The sequence below is a fragment of the Cupressus sempervirens genome, chromosome 7 (genome assembly GCF_028749045.1).
Source record: "Cupressus sempervirens isolate cs-2001-9-10 chromosome 7, ASM2874904v1, whole genome shotgun sequence".
NCBI lineage: Eukaryota > Viridiplantae > Streptophyta > Pinopsida > Cupressales > Cupressaceae > Cupressus > Cupressus sempervirens.
The window spans coordinates 187,116,647-187,132,246 of record NC_143124.1 but is presented as its reverse complement, the minus strand read 5'-3'; the positions used below and the strand labels follow the sequence as shown (position 1 = coordinate 187,132,246).

Here is a 15,600-nt window from a genome sequence, read left to right as displayed (position 1 = left end):
GATGTCTAATTGTAAAATTCTATCAAAATAATTAGGTTCTTTTTCTATGATTCCCCATTTAAGCATGTGGAATTCTATTTATCTAATGTTAATTCATGGTGCAGTTTAGTAGACATGAAAAAAGTTATTTAATACTTGGCTAATTTGCTATAAATGGTTGCATGTTTTTAAAAATAGTTTCCATCTAAAAAGAGAAAATAATGCATCTTTAAAAATTTTGCTTCATTTAAATGGGTGTACATGTCACTAGAAAATAAATCAGATTAGATCTAACTCATTCATTTTCTAATTGATCTAATTTTCATTTTATGTGTGATCATCATTATTTTAAAATCTATTTTTTTAAATCTAATTGATTTAACTAGCTTTATATGTGGGATTCTATTTTTATTTGCTAATGTATTATTGGTCAAGATTTGTTTGTGGGATTTTGTGGTCATTGGCAATATTTTTCATCCCTTGAGCTTTTGGTCATTTAGTAGGGACGCTCCTTGCAATCCACACACTATTTGGTGTTATTGAAGGTGTAGACTTACCCTATATGAACACCACAATTTTAAGGTAAGACTTCAAAAAAATCACGTTAATGAATTAATCCAATTCCTTTTTATTACCATTCTAATGTTTTCTTCATCATATAGTATTAAAGCACTTTTGCGCATGATATTCATTATTCACTGTCGAACTATAGATGCTCAAGATAACTTCAATATGTTAAATTTTTTCTTGTTATTTAAGATGGTTTCCTAATATGGAACGAGCTATAGCAATAGGCCTCTCAATGGCTAGATTTCATCTAATGTGATAATCTTACTTGCTTATTGAATACTAATGTCATAAGCTAGATTTTATGGACCTTTCCTTACATATGAAGTCTTAGATTTCCTTTGGCTCTCAATATATATGGGCTCCAAATATTTGTAATGATCCTTAGTTTCATCCTAGAATATCAAATTAGAGCTTTTCCTTATTCATGATGGAGTTGAGTATTCTCCAATGTCTACTAAAAATTCCACTATCTAAACTACTAAAAGTTTTCCTCCTAAAGGTTTCATCTACTATTTTCTAAGTTACCAACATGGGCGATACTAGTTGCAAATTTTACAAATAATTGGGTAAGTTGTATAGAAAAGGATATCATTACTTGAACATCACAATTCCATATTTTTTATGTCTAATATTTTTTTTCATCTGTTGTCTATAGGGTTATTTTGTTCTTCTCTCTTGGATGCCAATATATTTCAAAACTATAAGCTTTCTTCTATTCATAAGGTGTACTCTTTTTTAAAAATAATTTTAATCAAGGAATATGTCAAACCGAAATGACAAGAGTCATGAATATAGTTTTAGTTCATTCATATTGAAAATTTCACTACATTTGAATTCAAGCACAAATATGATAAATTCACCTTCATCTTTGCATATAGGTATTTAATGTAAATTTGAAGCAAGTTGCATAGTTTAGTGTTATTCCATGGGGTACAATGACAATCGTACAGTATGGTATTGGTGTTGTTTTAGACATTTTGGTTTAATCTGGATATTTGGTCACTATGTTGCACAAAATCATGTAGGTTAGTTAAAGGTTATTTTGTTTATAACTAAATTTCTTATGTAGTCATAAAATTTTCAAGTAAAAACCTTGAATTGTGACAATTTTAAATAATTCTTTTGTTTCCAAATTGTTCGAGCTTCGAATACCATGTTTATCATCAGTCTGCCACTTTTTTAATGGTTTTGGTTGATTTACACTATTTAAAAAATAGATTATCTGATTTGTTGGGAATCATGAAAAACATCAACGAACATTTTATTGATTAGATTTTTACAAAATTTTGAGTATTCATAAAACTCCATACCTTCAAATCTTATGACTATTTTTAGTTTTCTAAAAGAGAGAGCTCCACTAACTATTTTATACATTTAAAAGTACTCCACAAGGCCATTCTACCATATTACAATTTCTAACTTAAATTTGATCCTTAAGAAGATTTTATCCTCAATTACTTTATTTCCTTTTAACTTTGAACTAATTATATTTTTTGATATTGATAACAAGACACACTTACAAACTTTTTATTCCAATAACAAACAATATTACTTACTTTTTTTTGTAAATATTGTTGAAAACAATTGATTAATTGTGTATTGTCCTTGATGTTACACAAAATGTCATATAATTTTTCGTTAGTGTATGTCAAGCTCACTCGGGCGATAAAGACATTTACCTATGTCTTCCAAGCATTCCAGAGTTTGCCTTGTCCAAAACACAATGTCTGCCAAGTTCACTCGGTTGTCAAAGAAAAATTTGCAGAAGTTGAGTGTTAACCAAGCTCAATTGGTTAATGAAGAAAATGTTAAAGGGAACTAGTGTTAATCGAGCTCACTTGGTTACCAAAGGAACTTTTTGAATATGCAATGTTGAACAAGTTCATTTAGTTAATGTAGGAAAATTGTTTTTGAGTTAGTGTCTACCGAGTAGGGTTAACTAACAAAGGATTTTCTTGTTTTGGCATATTGAGTTTAATTGATTTAGTTGTTGGTTCTAGCCAACTAAGAAGATATATATTAAGTATTGTAATTTGAATTCAAGCTATCATGACATTGTATTTTATATATATATATATATATATATATATATATATATATATATATATATATATATATATAATATATATATATATAGGTCAAGTTATGGAATGAATGTGTGGAAGAAAATAGAAGATTTGATGATGCTTAGAGGAAGCAAATTAGAAGGACAATTAGAATATCCTTGTTGAGCTGAAAATATACATTTGATCATGAAGGATCAAGTATACATTTATCAAAATTGGGATCTATAATCAGCAATTTAATTGCATAAAAAATCAAGTCATCTCATTGTTACTTTCTAACCATTGTAGCAGTGATCTAAGTCTCTTAACCGAGTTGGCTTATTAGTTATTTGTAAATCCTCTAACAAGGTGGAATTTCTATGTTAAATGACTAAAGACCTCTAACAAGGCCACTCCTAATAGGGTGATTAAATCCTCTAATAGGGCCACACCTAACAGTGTGTTTTGTAACCTTTAACAAGGTTGGCTCCTAACAATGCTCATTTCAAAAGAGCAAAAATCAGCAACTAGTTGTAATTGGCAGTTTTTCCCAAAATGGGTTTCGATGTTAAATCTTGGTGTCACTTGTGTTCATGCTATCTATTTTATGTGTATGCAACTAAGTTAATCTTAAGGTTGATCATAGAAAACATCTTATGATTTGCATTTTCTAAGTTACAATATTTTTTAGTGTAAATAGAGTGCATGCATGTTTGCTGAATTACAATAGAATATATTTTATATCAGAGTTTTGTACAAACATCTAAGGAATCTGGGATTTATTTTTGTATTAAGTAATTTACCCCTCCCCTCTCAATCACTCTTATATTTCCAACAATTGGTATCAGAGCTGATGATGCTTGTAGAAAAGGTTTCAAGGACCTAAGCTAAAGATCAAGATGTCTTACAAAAGGGAGATTCCAAAGCTAAACAAAGATAACTTCAAAGCATGGCAAGAACTCATGAGGCTACACTTTGAAACCATTGGAGATACAAGGCTAAAGAATCTAGATGCCAAATAAAAACCTCTTGCTGGAACTATGACTATTGAAGAAATTGTAGAGAAGAAGAGTCATAATATCATGATGATTAATATTGCTTCATCTCTCAACTATGTTGAATTTGATAAGGTCAAAGATTGTGGAACTACTTATGAAATTCAGATCAAGCCAAAATCCATCTATGGAGGATATGACAATGTAAGAAGAGCCAAGCTTGAAAGTCTTAGAGGATAGTTTGATCAGATGAAAATCATAGAGGATGAAACCATTGTAAAATATGTTGATAGAATCCTGGAGCTAGTGTTAATGCTATCAAAGCCTCTAGAGGAATAATTAATGATGTAACTATGGTAAGCAAGTTATTCAAAACCCATCTTCTTATCTATGCAATTAGAGTGTATGCTGTTCAGGAGATGATATGTGACCCAAATCACACTATAACTTTGGATTCTCTAGTTGGAAGATGGACAACATTTGAAGTAGATAACTATGATAATTATACTCCTAGTTTTGATAGAAATATTGAGTTTGCATTTGAAGCCAAGCTATTAGTCGAGAAGAAAGATAAAAATTCTAAAAGAGAACAATCTAAAAGTGAAGAGGATGATAGTTCTGACAATGATATTGAAGCCATTGAAGCATTACTTACAAGAAGGTATCCCAAAGGAAAAGGACAGTATAAATGTAAGATTCCTCTAATCTATTTCTGTTGTGAAGAAGTTGGACACATTGCTACAAGGTGCCCAAATAGAGAAGAAAAAGATGAAAAGAAGCATAATAAGTTCAAAGGAAAGAAGGATTTTAAGAACTTCAAGGACTACAAGGATGAAGGTAAGAAATCTTTTTTTATGGCTAAAGATTCAGATAGTGAAGATGATGAAATGGTTTATATTGTTGTGAAAGATGAATCCAATGATAAAGGAGATAAAATGACACTTATCTCTGATGTTAAAAAAATTTATCCATGGATCATTCATAGTGGCTACTTATTTCATATTACTAGTGATAAAACAAAATTATAACACATGAAACATTATGATGGTGGTAGTGTGAGATTTAGAAACAATGAACCTTGTTGCATAAAGGGAAAAGGTTGTATTTCACTAACCAATGAACTTAGATGTGACAATGTTTATTGGGTTGAAGGACTAAACAATAATCTATTGAGTGTGGCATAGTTGAATAGCATTAGATTCAAGGTGAAATCCATGAATGGAAAGGCCAAACTAACAGATGGAAAAGGAAATCTAGTTAGGTCTAGCAAAAAAATAAAAAGTAACCTATTCTATCTAGATCTTAGTGAAAGTTCATGTTTTAGTTCTCAAATAGAAGAAAGTTGGTTATGGCATAAAAGGTTGTGCTATGTGAACTTTGATAATCTTGTCAAGATAAGAAAAAATAGAAGAGTAAGAGGTATTCCTAGTTTGAGGAAACTTGATATGGGTCTATCCAAAAAATGTCAACTTGGTAAGATAGGCAAGACAAGTTTCATAAGCAAAGACTATCATTTAGAAGAAGTCTTAGAGCTAGTACAAACTGACTTATGTGGACCTATTAGAATAGAGAGCTACAATGGATATAAGTATTTTATTCTATTTTTCAATGATTATTCTAGAATTATGACTATAATGTGTTTAAAAGAAAAGTATGAAGTGTTTCAAAAGTTTAAATGGCATCTAGCAAGAGTAGAGAAAGAAACTAGAAAGATGTTGAAATGTTTGAGATCAAACAAAGGTGATGAATTCATTTCTAATGAGTTCAATGAATTTTGCATTGAAAAAGGAATTAAGAGACAAATATTAGCCCCTAGAACTCTTGAGCAGAATGGTAAAGTAGAAAGAAGGAACTGATCCATCATGGATTGTGCAAGAACCTTAATGATAGAAAAGTGTGTTGCAATCAAATACTAGAAGGAAGCAATTAGTATTGCAGTACATACCTTGAACAAAGTAAAGTTGAAGAAACACTTAAATCAAACTCCTTATGAAATATGGCATCACTACAAACCCAATGTAAGTTACTTGAAAGTATTTGGTAGAAAATGTTATATCTTAAAGGAATCTAGGAAAGGTAAATTTGATGTCAAAGGTGATAAAGGCATATTCCTAGGATACTCCTATAGAAGTAAACCACACAAGTGTTTGAATCTAACTATGCATAAGATCATAAAAAGTGCAAATGTGAGAATTGATGAATTTTCATAAAAAAGTGAAAAGGAAAGTAATAAAGAACCCAAGGATTACATAAACTTTGTTTATTATGAACCTGATACAATGCTAAATCTATTTGGAAGTTATGAGGTCTCACCTCCTGAGACTCCAAAATCTCCAAAAGCTATTGACTTGCATCCAGTGCAACCCCATGTCTGAGTCTAAAGGACTTGAGTCATAGTCAGATGCTACCAAGCTAGTGCTTGAACAAATTGAGTTAGATGGATTTGAGTTATAGACAATAGGACCTGAGCTTGAAATAGAAGGTCATAAAGAGGTTAATGGAACATGTTCTAAATCTAAAGTATTTGTGTTGATGCACCTGATCAGATCATTGGAGACATATCAAATAGAACAATGACAAAAAACAAATTGAAAGGTACATGTTTGCTTGCTGAATTTGAACCTAGAAATGTTTAAAATGATTTAGATAATGAAAGTTGAATTGAAGCTATGAATAAAGAAATAGAATGGATAGAGAAGAATAAGATCTAGACTCTTGTTCCTCAACCCAAGGATAAAAATGTAATTGGCATAAATTGGGTATTCAAAAATAAGCTAAATGAAGATGGAAAAGTTTCAAGAAATAAGGAAAGGTTAGTTTGTAAAGGTTATACTCAAGAAGAAGGTATTAGTTATGGTGAAACGTTTGCTCATGTTGCAAGATTAGGTGTTAAAAATTTAATAGCATATGCAACATATAGAGGATTTAAAGTTTATCAAATGGAAATAAAACATGCATTCTTGAAGGTTTTATAGATCCTAGCGAAAAAGATATGGTCTACAAATTACACAAAGCATTTTATGGTCTCAAGCAAGCTCCCAGAGCTTGGTATGAAAGACTTCATAACTACTTGATAAAGATTGGTTTTCAAAGAACAAATGATAATAGCAATCTGTATATCAAAGAAGGACCAGACAAGAAGATTGTGTTTGCAGAAATATTTGTGGATGACACTTTATTTATAGGAAATGATGACTGATGCAAGTCATTTTAAGAAGATATGAGTAAAGAATTTGAGATGTCCATGTTTGAAGAGATAAAATTCTTTGTTAGAATACAAATCCAGTAGAAGTAATATGGCATCTATATTACTCAATCTATATATATTAAGCAGATACTAAAGAAGTTTGGAATGGAAGATTCAAAACCTATTGGAACACCTATGTCTACTAGAAATAATCTTTCCAAAAATGATGATTCCAAAGAGGTAGATTTAATCAAATACAGATCAATGACTGGAAAATAGAAATATGTAGTGCACAAAAGCCTTGATATTACATTAGCAGTTGGTATGGTGGCAAGATTCTCAAAAAATCTCAACAAAAATCAGATGATGGCAATCAAGAGAATTATGAGATATCTGAAAGGTACTAGAGACTATGGATTATGGTACAAGAAAGGAGGAAATTTGGATTTGAAAGCATTCATAGGTGTTGATTAAGCATGAAGTTTTGATGACAAAGAAAGAACCAGTGATGGAGCAATCTTTCTTGGTAAAAGACTAGTATCTTGGACAAGCAAGAAGTAAAATTGCATTTCTCGATCCACATCAGAGGTAGAATATGTGGTAGCACTAGTTAATTGCTCCAATGTTGTTTGGTTCAAGAAACTATTGGCAAGTATGAAGATAGAGATGAACGATCTAGCGGTTATCTTTTGTGATAACACTAGTGCAATTAATATATCTAGGAATCCTGTGATGCATACCAAACCCAAGCACATTGCTATAAAATATAATTTTTTGAGAGAATTGGTATAAGATAAAGAGGTAAGATTAGAATATGTTAATACTAAAGAGTGAACTATAGATATATTCATTAATCCATTACCTAAGGATGAATTTTTTTAATCTAAGAGGTAAGATATGGGTCATTCCCCTATCAAAATCTCACTAAATGCATATTAGTGATGCATCAACTAGAGCATGTTGAAGATCAGCCAGTTGACATAGTATTGAAAAAGGCACATTATAAATGAATCAATACATGAGGTCCATTGATACTAACAAAATATTTTCTTTGGAATGAGATGTCAAAGAGGGAGAAGTTTTCTATCATATCTCATAGAAATTTTATTACTTCAAAGATATTAGAAAAAGATGTTGAAGACAAAAAATTTCTGACAGAGGGAGAAACTAAAGGCATAGAGAGTTCACACTAATAGATGGAGTTCTTATGGATGTGAATTAGAATGAAACCAAAGATATGTTCCTTACTTTATTCATACTCTAAAATTTCATTGTATTATGACATGTTATGTTTCCATCAATGCCAAAGAAGGTGATTGATGAAAACAATTGATCAATTGTGTATTGTCCTTGATGTTACACAACATGTCATATCATTTCCAGTGAGTGTATGCCAATATTACTTGGGAAATGAAGATAGATTCCTTTGTCATATGTGCATTCTAGAGTTTGTCTAGTTCAAAAGATAGTGTCTAGCGAGATCACTCAATCATAAAAGGAAAGTTTGTAGAAGTTGAGTGTTAACTGAGCTCACTCGGTTAATGAAGAAAATGTTGAATGGAACCATTGTTAACCAAATTCACTTGGTTACCAAAGGAACATTGTGAATATGCAATGTTGACTGAGTTCACTTGGTTAACACAAGAAAATGATTTTTGAATTATTGTCTATCAAGTAGCGTCGACTAACAAAGGATTTTCTAGTTTTGGAATACCGAGTTCAATTGTTTTAGTTATTGGCTTTAGCCAACTGAGAAGATGTATATTAAGTAATCTAGGTTGTATTCAAGCTGACTTTACAATGTGTAAGATATAAATATAAGGTCAAGTTGAGGATTGAATGTGTGGAAGAAAATAGAATATTTAATGATGCTTAGAGGAAGCAAATTAGAAGGATAAGAAGAATATCCTTGTTGAGTTGTAAAGATATATTTGATCAAGAAGGATCAAGTATACAAGAAAGAATTGAGATTTGTAATTAGCAATTCATTTGCATCAAATATTAGGTCATCTCAATGTTACTTTCTAACCATTGTAGTAGTGATCTAAATCTATTAATTGATTTAGCTTAAAACTATTTGTAAATCCTCTAACAAGGTTGCATTTCTATTTGAAGTGTCTAAAGACCTTTGAAAGGCCACTTCTAATAGGGTGATTAAATCCTCTAATAGGGTCACACCTAATAGTGTGGTTTTTAATCTTTAATAGGGTTAGATCCTAACAAGACTCATTTCAAAAGAGTGAAAATCAATAAGTAGTTGCAATTGGCAATTTTTCCCAAATTGGGTTTCCATATTAAATCTTGGTGTCACATGTGTTCATTCTATTTCTTTTATGTGTATGCAACTAGGTTAATCTTAAAGATAATCACAAAAAATATCTTATGATTTTCATTTCCCAAGTTATTACTATTATTTAGTTATTGTCAATTTATAGTATTTGCTATTGTAAACTGAGTGCATGTGTGTTTGTCGTGTTACAACAAAATATAGTTTAAATTAGAGTTTTGTACTAACATCTAAGGGATCTTGGATTTATTTTTGTTGTAACTGATTCACCCCTTCCCTCTTATTTACTTCTCTTATATTTCCAACAAACATCTACAATCATTCAATTTTTTGGGTCTAGGAATAGCACTCCTTGGTCTAAATGTTACTCAAAACCCAACTATTGCAGCAGTGTGGCTAATGATGACACTTAATTTGAGTTCATTTAGCCAAGTTGGTTTTCTTCTAAATATGCATGTAGGTCACTTGTCTTTATTGATATACTAGTGCCTTAATTTTCGAAGATATTATTGTAGATCTTTTTAGCTTACAAAGATATAGCATTCTGCCATTGATTTAGAACTCCTTCATTTGAATTCCATTTGTGTCATCTCTTTAAGAAAATTAAATAATTATATCACGATTTTATCTACTTCAAAAAATTATTTTCTGAATGTATGGATTATTCTTCTTTTGTTGTAATTAATTAGGATATAGCACCATAGTATGCATGAGTTCTTCATGGTGTGATTATTGATCCTTTTTTTATCCTCAAGTTTTAAGGCAATAGATTGATTTCTTATTAATTGGATTCATTCATGAGAACATTCTTATTCTTCATATCTATAGTGGGTAGGTATCACAATTTCAATTGGTACATTTGCATCCATTGTGAGCACAATTGTAACATGCTATTTTTTTAGTGGTTGGGTTCATTCCAATGTTTCTTAACACTTATTGTTATTTTGTATTTTATTTCAACCATCTTCTAGAATATGTATTCCACTGGAAAAAAGGTATTTGACTAATTTGAGAAAGATATAGATTTTCATTAACAAATAGATTTGATGGTTTTCTTCCATCTACACTAAATACCAATATAGTAATAGGCTAACAAGTAGAAATGCACACATCCATCCAAATGATCTTCCTTTTAGGTATCCTAAAATAATGTATTAACATCAAAAGGCCTAAGCTTCATCATATCATTATACTCTGAAGAATTCTAATAAGTGTGTATTTACATGTTTGTAGGCCATGAGAATAATTATATATTTGATATCAAGAACCCTATAAAGTGTGGCTTGGAATTTTTGTCACTAGCCTTCTCAACTTTAAATCAAGATCATCCTTCCTACAAGAGACATATTCTTGTTCAATCCATTTATCCCATTTTCTATTGTCTTTAATACCCTGGTCATTAGATCATTGTGAATGTAAAATCTGATGTTTTGTGTAAGATGGCATTTATCTTTGAACACTTGGAAGATGATAAAAATTCATTATTTCAAGCACACTCTGTGTCATTGGAAGATGCAATACATGATAAATTGCACAACTTGTAGTCATCCAGATACTTGGGTTGTAAATTCTCAAAAGACACTTGCAAGTGATTCCAATGTCAGAGTACTTATTGCAACACTTTCTTGAATTCTATCCAGTGCTCCCATAATATCCTCTATGTTGTCTACCTATAGTTTTTGCCATGCAATATCTTTTTGAAGCCACTCCTCCTTCTGCTATATTGTCGCAGACTCTCTCTAGTACCTTCAATTCTGATCAAACTTCTCAATATCTACCTCTACCATATCTAAAATCAACTTTACATTATGTTGTAACTCTAGCATATGTTTTTGATCCTTGATAGCTTTCATTTCCATATTTTAGCATTCAAATTTCCAAGTTTCCTCTTTAATATATGTTTGGTTTATCAATGATTTCCTCCAGTTTGATTATGATGCATCTCAACTAGGTGCTCCAATGATGCAATCACCCATATATCTATAGATTGTGTAAGAACTTATTTTTTTAAAAAATCTAGATAGGTACTAATAGTTCCAAATGATATTAACCTAAATACAATCATGTGTGTGTCCCACTTCAGGAAAAAATTGGATGTCACGTTCTTGTGCATATGGTTCATTCACTTCGTTCAAGCTCAACTAAGGTGCACCCATGAAATCAATCACATGAATATGACTACCCATGGAGGCTATGAATTTTTGGTGAGCATATGTTGTTGTTGTTTATTGTAGTTGAAGTACCACAAATTGGCACTTTTCCATCACCCTAAGATAGCTTAAATTCTCTCTACCCCTAGGTTGTTCTATAGTCATACCCTCTACAAATTGATTCATTGTTTCAAGGGCTACATTTATCTAACTTATCATCATTTTATTAGCAAGGAGCTCAAGGAAAAACAATCCTTTCCACCCTCAAAATCACTATGTCAGTTTATTAAAATTAGGATTTGAACAAAGCTAATGATATAAAATGTGTTGTCTCTTTGGAATTTTTTTTGCCTCCAACATTGCAACCATATGATAAATGGGAATCAAATATTCCCAAAGAATAACCCAGTTGAATTGGTATATTTTTTAATTGGCTAGGTTGATTACAAATTGCTATAGAAATGACATCAGATTAGGTACAATAAAATGAACAATCACCTATTCCCAACTAGGAGGATCAAATACAGTTTTCCAATCACTTGCATGCTAGGCATGAACCACATTCTCGAACTTATAATGAATGGTTGGATACGAAGGCTCCATACATTGGCTTAACAATGGAAGCCAAGGATGTAACCATGCATGTGTTGACACATTCTCCCTATGAGGATCCCAATTATCTATTGTTGCTGTTAATTTGGGCATCACTATATGATCTAGATTCTTATGAAGTAATAGAGCTAGTAGTAACTTCTTCCATGTCTCCAAAAAAGTTAGCATAGGTTTAGGGTCCCTTGGCTCCCAAGAATTTGTAGCATCTATTCTCACTACACGAAGAATACTTTCTATGAAGAGTTCAGTGTAAGGAGTTGAAGAAGCAAGTTTTTCTTCAATGTAAATGCCATAATCATGAGGCTCATTCCCTTGAAGAAGCCTCTAACACAATGATATTACCTCTAAATCATTGAAAGGATGTTGAAGTGGTTCCTGGCCTCGAAACAATCTTATAGGAAATGGAAAAGAAAATACAAATTTAATACATGACAAATTGCACAATGTAAGGAAACTTAGGTGTAGAAACAACTTCCTACACTAATCCCTCAAGGAAAGTATTGTGCAAATTCTATATAAATCCTTAAAATTTCAGATTTAATATTATGTTAACAACAATATTGTAGTCAACCATGAATACAGAAAATAGATAGAGAAAGAAAACACAAAAACAAAGATATGTTGGTGGGGAAAAAGTTTTCAATAAAACAACCCCACCCCTCCAACCACAAAAGGTTACAACACACTTGTAATGCAAGTTCTTTTAGGACATGGAAGACTAATCCAATAGCAAGCAATAGTATAGTTTTCACTCTCTCCTATCTACAACGCTAAAGTCACTTATATCATGCACTTTTCATTTTAGGGAAACTTCCAAAGAAGAACCGTATTAGGCTTTTATCATTCTCCAAAAAAGTAGGAACTGGAATTTTTTTTGGGGGCAATGCCCCAAACCCCACACACTAGATGGAGACTTGAGTGTACAATATGAAATGATCAATCTCCACATGTATTCACATCTTCACCCATCATCATTTCTTCCAAAGATAGCTCTTACATGTCTTAGGAATTTGTCATAACCATTTTAGTCATGATGTCCTTACACACAATTCAAGATGTTGACACATGCAAGTGGTGTGACACATTAACATGCCAACTAGACATGTACATTCGCACTTAATTACCTTATTTTCAAAAAATATATTTACAAAAAAAATAATAAGAATAGGAATTATCCAAGGTTGAGACACCTTATTCCTAACACACAACTTCTAGTCCTCTTGATATTTGGACTGTACATTCTCAAAGACACTTGCAAATGATTCCAATGTCAAATTACCTACCACAACACTTTCCTATATTCTATCTAGTGCTCCCATTATATCCTCTATGTTTTCTAGCTATTGTTTTTGCAATGTAGTTTATTTCTGAAGCCACTCCTTCTCATTCTGGTATATTACCATAGACTCTCTCTCATGCCTTAAATTCTTATCAAACTTTATAATATATGCCTCTACCTATAAGAACCCCAAATAGGCTCTACACTGATCACTGTTTGTTTCCCTAGGTGTAATAATTGTTTTTGGTTTGTTTTTGAATGTTTTAAGCTATTTTTGGGGTTTTGAGTTGATGAAAAGAAAATACAAATATTGAAAACTAATCTACCTCAAATAATAACTCAAATCTGATTAAATTCATTTATTCAGATGGCTCCTAATGTTTGTACAATACTTATTGCTTGAGGCATAGATTAAAAACATCATCATTAATAGTTGAAAAAAACCTAATTTTTGTCTCTGATACGCAACCACGCTGCTGGTTGCTTCCTCCTTGGGAAGCGCCTATCAAAAACCGCAATATTAAATCTCTGATTCACTGTAGCGCTATACTATTCACAGCACTGTAGCTGCTGTTATAACCCCTTCCAACCTGTAACAGATTCATCCAAATTCTTTCCTACTAAACACAATATTGACTCCAGAATGAAGTCAAATCACAGGCAAAATTCAAGTGATATTTCACACCCTCAAATTGCATCAACTCTGAAGATACTACGTTCTCCACAGTCTGAATTCTTCTTAAACTTGTAGAAACCCTTGTTGCCACAACTTCAAGAAATTTCACAAGGCAAAGTTTTTAAGCAATTCTCATAACCTGCTCTTGAAGGAAGACAAGGTTTGTTTATAAGGACTCCTCAACTCCAGAATGAGTCTCCACGCTCAATGTGGGATAAAAGATATAATAATAACATAAAAAATGTTATTACATTAAAACTTAGAACACCCCTTTTAATTTTTCCATAAGCTTGGACCCACAATTAATTGAAACGATGGCCCCTTTTATGATATCATGACCCTCACTTAAGTTATATATTATAACTTAACAATATAGGCTCAAAACCAATAATGTTTATTTTAACTAAATAAACATTAATATCTCCATTATTACTCAACATTTTTGAATGTGGTTTGGACTGGGAGCTAACATGATAGAACCGCATATGACCATACCCCTTTTCTAAAAATAGCAGGGGTCTATCTTTATAACTCCAAAACTGCTAAAAATAGCCTGATCAAGCCAAACTCAAAGGAAAACTCATCATAAACAAATTCTGGCAACCCAGAAGAGTACTCTACTCTGGTCCTTGGAGGATCTCCACACCAAGGTGACCCTCTATCCAATCTTATTAGCCTATGAGGGTCTCTGATAGGCTAATCACCAGCTAAAGTGATGTCTCTAGCTAGAAGGGGACATCACAATCCGCCCTCCTTGAAATTGCTTGTCCTCAAGCAATCTCAACTCTGGATGCTGTAAAATCTCCTCGCTCTCCCAAGTAGCATCCTCTACCGGCAAATCCTTCCACTTCACCAAATATTCTCGGATGGTACGTTTCCTCAAGTTCCTCTCTCTAAAATCAATGATAGCCTCCGATATCAAAACAAGTTTTCCCTCATCATCCAGGGGTGGTATTACTGTAGAAGGCACAATATGATGCCCTAGCGCATTTTTGAGGCGTGACACATGAAAAACATTGTGCACCTTGCTCTCCGCCGGCAAGTCTAACTCATAAGCCACCTCTCCCACTTTCTTGATAATCCTAAATGGACCATAGTATCGTGGCTTGAGTTTCTCGGCACCACTCTTCTTCAGAGTGGATTGACGGTAAGGCTGCAACATAAGATACACCATGTCTCCAAGCTCAAAAGTCTGCTTAGTCCTCTTCTGATCTGCATACTGCTTTTTTTGATTTTGTGCCTTAGTTAGATTATCCTTGAGAGTCTTAACAAGGTCTTGACTCTCCTGTAACAAATCACCTGCACTGGGCACTCTATTGTCACTCAAAAGCAGATCCATAAAATTGGGTGCCTCATACCCATACAGGGCCATAAAGGGTGACATCTGAATAGACATGTGATAAGTGGTATTGTAGCAGTACTCACAAAGATAAATCCACTTTAACCATGCCCTTTGTTGCCCTGCTATATAATTTTTGAGATATCCCTCCACCCATTTGTTTACTATCTCTGTTTGACCATCTGTCTGAGGGTGGTAGCTAGTACTCGAAGTGAGCTCTGTCGCACACAACCTGAATAGCTCGTGCCAAAAGTGACTCATAAACCTACTATCTCTGTCACTTACAATGCTCTGAGGTAAGCCATGTAATCTGAATATCTCTTTGAAGAACAACTCTGCCACCTGTGTAGTAGTGTATGTAGCAGTTATCGAAAAGAAGTGTGCAAACTTCATAAGGCGATCCACAACCACATATATGCAGTCTCTGCCTTGGGCTCTAGGCAGTCCTGTGATGAAGTCCATAGACAAACACTCCCACTTC

At 32.6% G+C, this 15,600-nt stretch overlaps 1 pseudogene; it reads left to right on the top strand.

The window, feature by feature from the left end:
• Positions 1 to 397: 397 nt before the first annotated feature.
• On the top strand, positions 398 to 10,070 carry LOC149546123 (putative anion transporter 3, chloroplastic; annotated as a pseudogene).
• Positions 10,071 to 15,600: the final 5,530 nt, after the last annotated feature.